This window comes from Macaca nemestrina, chromosome 15 (genome assembly GCF_043159975.1).
Source record: "Macaca nemestrina isolate mMacNem1 chromosome 15, mMacNem.hap1, whole genome shotgun sequence".
Classification (NCBI taxonomy): Eukaryota; Metazoa; Chordata; class Mammalia; order Primates; family Cercopithecidae; genus Macaca; species Macaca nemestrina.
In genome coordinates this window covers 26,019,041-26,030,786 of record NC_092139.1, presented here as the reverse complement: position 1 = coordinate 26,030,786, position 11,746 = coordinate 26,019,041, and positions in this window count along the sequence as shown.

Below are 11,746 nucleotides of genomic sequence, written 5' to 3'. Positions count from 1 at the left end.
TTAGTAGAGATGAGGTTTCACTGTGTTAGCCAGAATGGTCTAGATCTCCTGACCTCGTGATCGGCTTCCCAAAGTGCTGGAATTACAGGCATGAGCCACCGCGCCTGGCCCATCTTAACCATTTTTAAGCGTCCAGAACAGGAGTGTTAACTCAGTGCACATTGTTGGTCAAAAGATCTCCAGAACTTTTTCATCTTGTCAAACCACACTCAATACCCATCAAACAACTCCCTCCCTCCGCCTCTGTCCCTCCCCAACCCTTGGCAACCACCATTCTACTTTGTAAGAGTTTTTCTTTAGATACCTCACATAAGGGAAGCCATACAGTATTTGGTTTTTTGTAACTGGCCTATTTCACTTAGCATAATGTCCTCAGGCTTCCTCCATGTTGTGGCATGTGTCAGAATTTCCTTCCCTTTTAAAGCTGAATAATATTTCATCATAGGGATAATACTACATTTTCTTTCTTTACCTTTGATGGACATTTAGGCTGCTTCCATTTCTTGGCTATTGCAGATAATGCTGCAGTGAACATGGGAGTGCAGATATCTCTTCAGGATCCTGATTTCAATCCCGTTGGATATATACCTAGAAGTGGGACTGCTGGATCGTATGGTAGTTCTATTTTTAATTTTTTGTGGAACACTCGTACTGTTTTCCATAGCAGCTGCACCATTTTCATTCCCACCATCAGGGCACGAGAGTTCCAGTTCCTCCCCATCCTCACCAACTCATTATTTTGTTTGTTTGTTTGTTTTTGTTTTTTATAGTTTCCACATTTACTATCTTTCATCTTTTTGATAACCATTCTAACTGAGGTGAGGTGATGCTTCATTTTGGTTTTGATTTGCATTTCCGTGATGATTAGTGATGTGGAGCATCTCTCTGTTTGCTTGTTGGCCATTTGCGTGTCTTCTTTAGAGAAGTCTCTATTCATGTCATTAGCCCCTTTCTTAATTGGGTTATTTCATTTTTTGTTGAGTGTAGGAGTTCTTTATATACTCTGGATGTTAACCTCTTATTAGATACATGGTTTGCAAATATTTTCTCCCATTCTGTAGGTTACCTTTTCACTCTTACTGTTTACTATGCAGAAGTTAAGTTTAATATGGTCTCATTTGCCTGCTTTTTGTTTCATTGTCTGCTTTTGGTGTCATATCCAAGAAATCATTGCCAAATTCAATGTCGTGACGCTTTTTCCCTAAGTTTTCTTCTAGGAGTGTTACAGTTTCAGGTCTTATATTTAGGTTTTATCAACTACATTAAATTTATTGAAGAAAAAACAATGGAACAGAATTAATGTTTAAATTGGTAATAAAATTGTTTCCCCCCACAAAACAAACCACCCTGAATATAAATACTGTAAGGACACTCTGTGCTTGGGAAAATTGACTCAGAAGTGTCAGATCCTAGTGAAACGATTAGATTTTAAAGATAAAAGAAGTCCTCTCGGGCCAGGGGTGGTGGCTTATGCCTGTAATCCCAGCACTTTGGGAGGCCGAGGTGGGCGGATCACTTGAGGCTGGGAGTTCGAGACCAGCCTGGCTAACATGGTGAAACCCCATCTCTGCTAAAAATACAAAACTTAGCTGGGCTTGGTGGGGCACACTTGTAATCCTAGCTACCTGGGAGGCTGAGGCATGAGAATCGCTTTAACCCAAGAGGCCAAGGTTGCAGTGAGCCAAGACTGCACCACTGCACTCCAGCGTGGACAACAGAGCAAGGCAAGACTGTAACCCCCGCCCAAAAAAAAAAAAAAAAAAAAGTCTTCTCAGCCTCCATGCAAAAAGACAAATGGCTTACATAAGATAGGAAAATTAAGATGGTGTCAGACTTTTTAACAGCACTAATACTGGAAGTTAAATAAGTTGTATAATTAGAAAATAAAAATGATAAATTTGAAGAAGGATGGCAAAATTTTTAAACTACTAGAAGGCCTAATTAATGTAGAAAGCACAAATGCTTGTGATAAATAAGGTAATAGTCATCAAAAGAAAAAATAGGTTGGGTTTAGTGACGCACACCTGTAATCCTAGCGCTTTGGGAGGCCGAGGCAGGAAGATCATTTGAGCCTGGGAGTTTGAGACTAGCCTGGGCAACATAGGGAGACTCCACCTGTACAAAAAAATTAAAAAATCAGCTGGGTGTGACATTGCATGTCTGTGGTTCCAGCTGCTCGGGAGGCTGAGGTGGGAGGATTGCTGCAGTGAGCCATGATTGTGTCACTGCACTCCAGCCTGGCCAACAAAGTGAGACCCTGTCTCAAGCATCTGTTTTGCACACACTCTGTAAATACATGAGAAAATCTAGATGCAATTGTCAATTTTCTGCATTCAAGCCTTTAATATATATATTTAAAAAGTGAATTTTCTAGGAAAATAATTCACCAAAACTGACCTTAACAGAAGTATATAAAGTCCAAACAGACTTTTTTTTCCCCATAGACAAACTCAAGAAAATTGCCACAGAGCTGCCTCCCTCCCTCCAAAAAACTCCAGGACCAGTTGAGTTTAATAGCTATTAGTCTTAAAGACTAGATACTTACAGTGTTCCTTAAACTTTACCAGAGCATAGGAAAAAAAAATCACCTAAATTATATTTATGTATTGAGTATAATGTTGCTATCAAAATCCAGTAGGTTGTACACACACACACAAAACAATCTTGCTTAAAGATATCAATGGAGAAAACAAATTATTTGCAATTGAAATCCACCAACACATTAAGAAATAACATTAGGCCGGGCACGGTGGGTCAAGCCTGTAATCCCAGCACTTTGGGAGGCCGAGACGGGTGGATCACGAGGTCAGGAGATCGAGACCATCCTGGCTAACACGGTGAAACCCCGTCTCTACTAAAAATACAAAAAACTAGCCCGGCGAGGTGGCGGGCGCCTGTAGTCCCAGCTACTTGGGAGGCTGAGGCAGGAGAATGGCGTGAACCTGGGAGGCGGAGCTTGCAGTGAGCTGAGATCTGGCCACTGCACTCCAGCCTGGGCGACAGAGCGAGACTCCGTCTCAAAAATAAATAAATAAATAACATCATGGCTGAGTGCAGTGGCTCATGCCTGTAATCCCAGCACTTTGGGAGGCCGAGGCGTCCGAGTCACGAGGTCAAGAGATCGAGACCATCCTGGCCAGCATGGTGAAACCTCGTCTCTACTAAAAATACAAAAATTAGCTGGGCGTGGTGATGCGCCTGTAGTCCCAGTTACTCGGGAGGCTGAGGCAGGAGAATCACTTGAACCCAGGAGGTCGAGGTTGTAGTGAGCTGAGATTGCACCCCTGTACTCCAGCCTGGCGACAGAGCCAGACTCCGTCTCAAAAACAAACAAACAAAAAACATCGTGACCAACTGGGTTTTATTCCAGGAAATCCAGATATATCTGTCAAACGCCAAAATCTCGGTGGCTTAACACCAGGTATATTTCTTATGCTGCATGTTCAGTAAATACCAGTATGGTGGAGTGCGGGAAGCGGGTGATGCATTGCTGTGGATTATTAATTACTCCATACCATCTTATGATCCTTCCATCTCAATGCAAAGCAAGGGAAGAGAACATCAAGGGTTAAGTCCTGGCTCCCAAATGTGCCACCCAGAACATATCCACCACAAATACTCAAATTGCACTGGCCAAAGCAAGTCATTTAGCCATGTTTAATTTCTTAGTATTTCATTTTACCCTATTTATTTATGACTGTATGCCCTTGTGTGTGTGTGTTGGTGGTTCTTGGAATTACAATATGCATCTTTAAAATATTACACTCTGGGGGGGTCGCAGGCAAAAAAATTACAGTCTGCCATTAATTAATTCTACAATACTTCATATACAATGTCAGAATGCTACCATATATACTGCGGTGTACCACAGTATAACTCGGTTTCCCCCCGGTTGGTCTTTTGTGGTATTGTCATGTATTTTACTATTATGTTGTGAATCCCATAACAGTATGAATTTTTTTTATGTAGTAGTCTTCTGGAGAAATGTAAAAAGATGGTCTTGGCTGGGTGCGGTGGCTCACCCCTATGATCCCAACACTTTGGGAGGCCAAGGTGAGAGGACTGCTTGAGCTCAGGAGTTCAAGACCAGCCTGGGCAACATAGCAAGACCCTGTCTCTATTAAAAAACAAACAAATGCCGGGTGCGGTGGCTCATGCCTGTAATCCCAGCACTTTGGGAGGCCGAGGCGGGTGGGTCATGAGGTCAAGAGATCAAGACCATCCTGGCCAACATGGTGAAACCCCATCTCTACTGAAAATACAAAAATTAGCTGAGTGTGGTGGCACACGCCTGTAGTTCCAGCTACTCGGGAGGCTGAGGCAGGAGAATCGCTTGAACCCAGGAGGCAGAGGTTGTAGTGAGCCAAGACAGTGTCACTGGACTCCAGCCTGGTGACGGAGTAAGACTCCATCTTAAAAAAAAAAAAAAAAATCTTAGCTGGCCTTGGTGGTACATGCCTGTAGTCCCAGCTGCTAGGGAGGCTGAAGCAGGAGGATTACTTGAACCTGGGAGGTCAAGGCTGCAGTGAGCCATGATTGCGCCACTGCACTCCAGCCTGGGTAACAGAAGAGCAAGACCCTGTCTCAAAAAAAAAAAAAAAAGATGGTCCTTAGCACTAACCTGCAAGTTGGCCCTTTCCAGTACAGGAGAGTGGGGATGGAGGGTCATTTCCTTGACACTAGTCTCTCAGCTTGGACATTCCTCTCAGGAATGCTTAACAGGATGAAGGAGGGGGCTTCGCCTTTGGCCAGTGCCCAGCTTAAGTAGCCTTTTGGAAAAGTTCCAGCAGACATGGAGTAGGATGGGGTTCTGCAAACAGCCATTCCTCAGCCTAGACAACCCTCTGGTTCCACAAGAATTGGGAGATGAATTCAGCTGCCTGCACTTCCCAGCCTGCATCAGGTTTTTATTTATTTATTTGTTTGTTTGTTTATTTATTTATTTATTTAGAGATGGAGTCTCGCTCTGTCACCCAGGCTGGAGTGCAGTGGCGCAATCTTGGCTCACTGCAACCTCCGCCTCCTGGATTCAAGCGATTCTCCTGCCTCAGCCTCCTGAGTAGCTGGGACTACAGGCGCGTGCCACCATGTCTGGCTAATTGTATTTTTAGTAGAGTCGGGGTTTCACCGTGTTAGCCAAGTCTTGATCTCCTGACCTTGTGATCCACCTGCCTCAGCCTCCCCAAAGTGCTGGGATTACAGGCCTGAGCCACCATGCCTGGCTTGTATCAGGCTTTGATGAGCACGTGGCCAGGAGAAGGGTAGTGCTGTCTAGCTGATCCCCTGCCCGGGCAACCTCCTGTGGATTGCCTGGGATTGAGGTTGATCGTATGCCCCAGCCTGGACAAATTTCTGGAAACCCTTTTGCTTTAGTCGTGGGAGCAGGGCTTTACCCACTGATACTCCCCAGCTTGCAACGCTTCAGCAATAATCTGGACTGGGTTTCATCACAGGTGGTGTTAAGTCTCCAAGGCTTTACAATTGGACCATTAATAACCATGCCCTGGTCATCAGTAGAAAAGGGCATTCCAGTAGTGTGAACTAGGTCCTTGTGTTGATGGTGATTCTGCCAGCCTTTGCTACAGGCATTCCTTCAGCCATTCAGAGAAGATACGCTCAAATGCTACAGTGTACTCTAAGATATGAATAAAATGAACCAGGATATTTTCAAAGGGCCCCAAAGGAGAGGATGACCTGCCCTCATTTTCTTGACGTCTTTTCTCACATCTGGGCCTGTGCAATAAGGAAGCTCTTACAAAACTGCTGAGACACACTGGGAAATCCAGGGTATACCGATCACATCCAGCCCGTCCTGGCACTCCTTGGTGTGTGCCAAGCTAGGGGCTATGGGAACAGGGTGAGTGGGTAGACCCTTTGATGCCACTCCACAGCTTTCTGGGGAGCACCAAAATGACAGGAATGCAAAATCTCTGAAGCCTCTTTTCTGAATTCCGGGCTGACTCTGCAGAAGGGCCAAGCTTAAAGAAGCAGCCAGGTGACTCACGCCTGTAATCCTAGCACTTTGGGAGGCTGAGGTGGGTGGATTGCCCAAGGTCAGGAGTTCGAGACCAGCCTGGCCAACATGGTGAAACCCCGTCTCTACTAAAAAATACAAAAATTAGCCAGGCATGGTGGTGGGTGCCTGTAATTCCAGCTACTCCACAGGCTGAGGCAGGAGAATTACTTGAACCATAGGCTGAGGCAGGAGAATTACTTGGAGGTTGCAGCGAGCTGGGTTACTTCACTCCAGCCTGGGCATAAGAGTGAAACTCCGTCTTGGGGAGCAGGGGCAGGGGGGAAGCTGCCCGAGGAGCCTGGTAGGGTGATGAACATGAGAGCAGAGGTGTAGCTCAGGACCCTGCAGCACTGCAGCTTTGGCTCTTTGCAGGCTGTAGAAGCAGAATCGTAAGACTTCTCCTGGCCCATTTCTGTCCATTTCTCGATTTGAGTTCTCAGCCTGCTCTTCTGGCTCCCTGCTGTCTAATGGAATTCCAGAGCTTGACCTTGAGAATGCAGATTCTCCCGATCGACAATTTCTAGTGAAGGGAATCTCAGAAAGAGACAAAGGAGATGTTCCTTCTTCCTCTACAAGGGTGGTGAAGCAGACACTCTCCCGAGAGCCTCACAAAGCTAGTGAAAGCCTGTTCTGATAAAGCACCCAGGAGATCATTCCTCCCGCCCCCTGCTCCCAGGATAGGCACTTAGGTGAGAATGTGTGACTCATCCAGTTCTGATACCTGCTGCAAATGGTATATGAAACAAAGGAATCTTTTAAGGTTTCAAAGAAATGTAACTGTGTACTTTTTTTTTTTTTTAATCTGCTTTTAAATTGGTAACCTTGCTTAATTACATGTTGCCCTGGTAATAACCTTGCAATTGACATCTCTTTTAAAAAATGAAGGAATACATTGTCTGTATTGGCCAGAAGAGCTTCGCAAGTTTCTTTGTTCATCTCTCTCCTATGACTATGATTTTCTTCGCACAAAGACTTTGAGAGGCCTTGCTTCATTTTAAATTAACAATACATACTTTGCATATTTGACTCGAGAATTGTGTGTATGTTATACACTATTATAAAATAAACCAATTTCAATAAAAATAAAAGCACAATCCTCAAAATCAAAGCAAAGTGAAACAAGTGAACCTCATTATATATCAAGTTGGTGGTTTTATTCACACGGAGAGGACTTATTTTAAGTGACTTTAATTAGGTGACTTTATTTTAAGTGATTTTCCATGGTAGTTGGAAAAAAAGAAACCACAGTAGTTGAATGTATATCTTTAGTGGGATAAATTCTAAGAACAAAAAATAACTGCACAGAAATCTCACTGTTTTCAATAATTATGTTGTTAGTAATGGCATTGGTAGGATTATTCTGAAGATATAAATATGTGTGTATATATTCAAATAATGTTAACGTTGTTAGCAACCAAGATTTTCAGTATAACAAGATATAAAAATATAAAATAAAAACTAAAAAATCGTATAATCCTAAATTTGAATTGCACATATCTGTATGAACACATGATGTATTTTCTCTTTATAAATATTAATTAATTAGTCTAGAACAACAAACAGCCATAACAAGGAATATACCCCTAGTGACTACATTGTGGCTTCTCAATGCCATGCCCCATTCAAAGGAACCAGTGCTCTTTGGAGAAATGGCTGTTTCTAGTTCTGGGGCAGGAAATATAGATATAAAATAGGCCTGGAATATCTTTTTTTTTTTTTTTTTTTTTTTTTTTTGAGGCAGGGTCGCCCTCTGTCGCCCAGGCTGGAATGCTGGAGTGCAGTGGCACAATCATGACTCACTGCAGCCTCGACTTTCTGGGTTCACGTGATTCCCTTGCCTCAGCCTCCTAAGTAGCTGGGACTACAGGTGCGTACCACCAGTCCCTGCTGAGCCTGGAATATCTTGTTGCACCAGAAAGTAAGGAAACTATCCAAGACTCCTTAAGACTTTTGGGATCACATCAAAAGAACTCAAGGTCAGGGTGCAGTGGCTCATGCCTGTAACCCCAAAACACTGGGAGGCTGAGGCAGGAAGATCTCTTGTGGGAAGGAGTTAGAGACCAGCCTAGGCAACGTGATGAGGTGGCCCCATCTCTTAAAAAAAAAAAAAAAAAAAATTTTAATTAGCCAGGTGTGGTGGCTGGCACCTGTGGTTCTGGCTACTCAAGAGGCTGAGGTGGGAGGATTGCTCGAGCCTGGGAGGTCAAGGATGCAGTGAGCCATGATTGCACCACTGCACTCAAGCTTGGCCAAAGACTGAGCCCTGTTTCTTAAAAAAAACAAACGTCTGGGCGCAGTGGCTTACACCTGTAATCCCAGCACTTTGGGAGGCCAAGGCGGGCAAATCACCTGAGGTCAGGAGTTTGAAACCAGTCTGACCAACACAGTGAAACCCTGTCTCTACTAAAAATACAAAAAATTAGCCAGGCGTGGTGGCAGGCACCTGTAATCCCAGCTACTAGGGAGACTGAGACAGGAGAATCGCTTGAACCTGGGAGGCAGAGGTTGCAGTGAGCCGAGATTGCGCCACTATACTCCAGTCTAGGTGACAGAGTGAGACTCCATCTCAAAAACAACAACAACAAAACAACAACAACAACAATAACAACAAAACTCTCAAAATTCAGGAGTCCACTTGAAGGGGCTCCTGCTGACCCAGGAATGGGACAATTTGAGCATCTGAAAAAATAACAATGAAAGGTTGAAACATATTAAAATCTATGAATTCATCATGGTCACCTTTGGAGAATGCTAGGGAACCAGCTCATAATTCTGAAACTAGGAAATAAAGGGCAAATGAAGACAGAATGATGAAATACCACAATTTTCTTTTTCTTTCTTTCTTTTTCCTTTCTCTCTTTCGCTTCTTTCTCTTTCTCTTTCTCCTTTCTCTCTCTCTCTCTTTCTTTTTTTTTTTTTTTTTTTTTTTGAGATGCGGTCTGGCTCTGTCATCCAGGCTGGAGTGCAGTGGCATGATCTTGGCTTACTGCAACCTCTTCTCCTGAATACCACCATTTTCTAGCTCCTAATGAAATAATGGCAAGAGACAAATCTTCATCAATGACAGCTAAAAACCACTCGGTGAAAAGTTGATGGAAGGCTGGGCACAGTGGCTCATGCCTATAATCCCAGAACTTTAGGAGGCTGAGGCAAGTGAATTACCTGAGGCCAGGAGTTTGGGACCAACCTGCCAACATGGGGAAACCCCGTCTACTGAAAATACAAAAACTACCTAGGTGTGGTGGTGCACCCCTGTAGTCCCAGCTACTTGGGAGGCTGAGGCAGGAGAATCACTTGAACGTGGGAGGTGGAGGTTGCAGTGAGCCGAGATTGCATCACTGCACTCCAGCCTGGGTGACGGAGAGACTTGGCCTCAAAAAAAAAAAAAAAAAAAAGAAAAGAAAAGAAAAAGAAAAAGACTTGATGGACGTCTTTATAAAGGATGAATATTATGTGCCTCCTGGTATGATACAATAAGACATACTAAACATCATCCATGAAGAATTCTTAGGAAAAAATTTGAACTTGAATGTGATCAAGCCATTAAATTTAATGGCCATTTTACTAGAAATTCTGGGGACAGAGAAACATATTATGAATTAGCATCCCAACAGGAAGCAGACAGGATACTCAGGTAAGGAGAATAAGATATAAAGGCAGGGTGTAAAAGATGGTGCAGCGTGCTGGGAAGGTCTGCGGAGAAGCCTTTACAATCGGAAAGAAGAGGTTACCCAAATTTGGAAGGAGAAAGAGTTGTATTGAACAGTTGTATTGAGAGGGACACAGCTTCAGTAAAGAAGCACAGCCAAACCAAGGTGGCCTTGCCAGGAGGGAGACAGGGAAATACACGCCCCGACTGCATTGTTCTCCCTCCCCCCCATACCTGCCAGGGCTCCCTATTGGCCAAACCTATCTGAAGCCAGAGGGCAAGATAGCCCAGCTGATGTAATTCACACATGGCAACCTCCAAGGGCAAATTCAAAGGTCAGAGTAGAGAACGGTAGTTGCTAAATGGGACAAACGAGTACAGTCTGTCACAGACATGATAACTAACACCACAGGGCTGCAAACAGCAAAATCCAGAATGCAGAAAACTCTCCAGGAGAAATAGCATTTTCCCCGCACCAAAGTGCAAAGGGGGAAGAAGAGAGGGAGAACATATAAATTAAAAGAAAATTTAGGCCGGTGCAGTGGTTCACACCTGTAATCCCAACATTTTGGGATGCCAAGGTGGGCAGATGGCTTGAGGTCAGAAGTTTGAGACCAACCTGGCCAACATGGTGAAACCCTGGTCTCTACCAAAACATAAAAAAAAAAAAAAAATTAGCCAAGTGTAATGATGCACACCTGTAGTTCCAGCTACTCAGGAGGCTCAGATGGGAGGATCACTTGAACACGGAAGGCAGAGGTTGCAGTGAGCTGAGATTATGCCACTGCACTCCAGCCGGGGTGACACAGCAAAACTTGCCCTTAGGGAAAAAAAAAAAAAAAAAAAGAAAAGAAAGAAAGAAAAGAAAAATAAAATTTAAAAGCGTAACACAAATATAAAGTGTGGACCTTGTTTGGTTCCTAATTCTAATAAGCCATGTCTGATAAAAGAAACTTCTGTGAAAATCTGGGAAATGTGGATATTTAATAATATGAAAGAATTATTGATAATTTTTAAAGATGTGGTTGTGATTTTTGTAGTTTTATGGAGGGAGAGAGAGAATGAGTGAGCTTATCTTATAGAGATGCATACTGAAATGTTTGCAGGTGAAGTCATATTTGGGATTTGCTCCAAAATAGGCCAGGGCCTGTAGATAAAACAAGAGTGGGCCGGGCGCGGTGGCTCACGCCTGTAATCCAAGCACTTTGGGAGGCCGAGGTGGGCGGATCACGAGGTCAGGAGATCAGGACCATCCTGGCTAACACAGTGAAACCCCGTCTCTACTAAAAATACAAAAAATTAGCTGGGTGTTGTGGTGGGCGTCTGTAGTCCCAGCTACTTGGGAGGCTGAAGCAGGAGAATGGCGTGAACCCAGGAGGCGGAGCTTGCAGTGGGCCAAGATCTGCCACTGTACTCCAGCCTGGGCGACAGAGCACGACTCTGTCTCAAAAAACAAAACAAAACAAAACAAAACAAAAAAAACAAGAGTGAGTGACCATGTGTTGATTGTCACTGAATAAGGGGGAATAGGTACACAGGGGCTGGTTATACTTCTCTGTTTTTGTGTGTGTTTAAAATTTTCCATTAAAAAAATTAAAAAGTTGGGCCAGGCACAGTGACTCATGCATGTAATCCCAGCACTTTGAGAGGCTGAGGTGGGAGGATCCCTTGAACCCAGGAGTTTGAGACTAGCCTGGGCAATATAGCAAGACCCCTGTCTCTACAAAAGCAAAAGAAAATGAATAAGGCATGGTGACCCCAGCTACTCGGGATGCTGAGGTGGGAGGATCACTTGAGCCTAGGAGATCCAGGCTGCAGTGAGCAGTGATTGTGCCACTGCACTTCGGCCTGGGCTACAGTGAGACTGTCTCAAAAAATAAGATAAAAAGTAACAACACTCTTGTCTAGCCTTGTTTTGTTTATCATATAGCAATATTTCTTGGATATCACTCAGTGCATAGCAGTACATAGTGAGCTGCTGCTTTTAAAAAAAAAAAAAACCAGTGAAGGATGATTTCACTATTGTTGCACTGGCTGGTCTCAAACTCTTGGGCTCAAGCGATCCTCTCACCTCAGCCTCC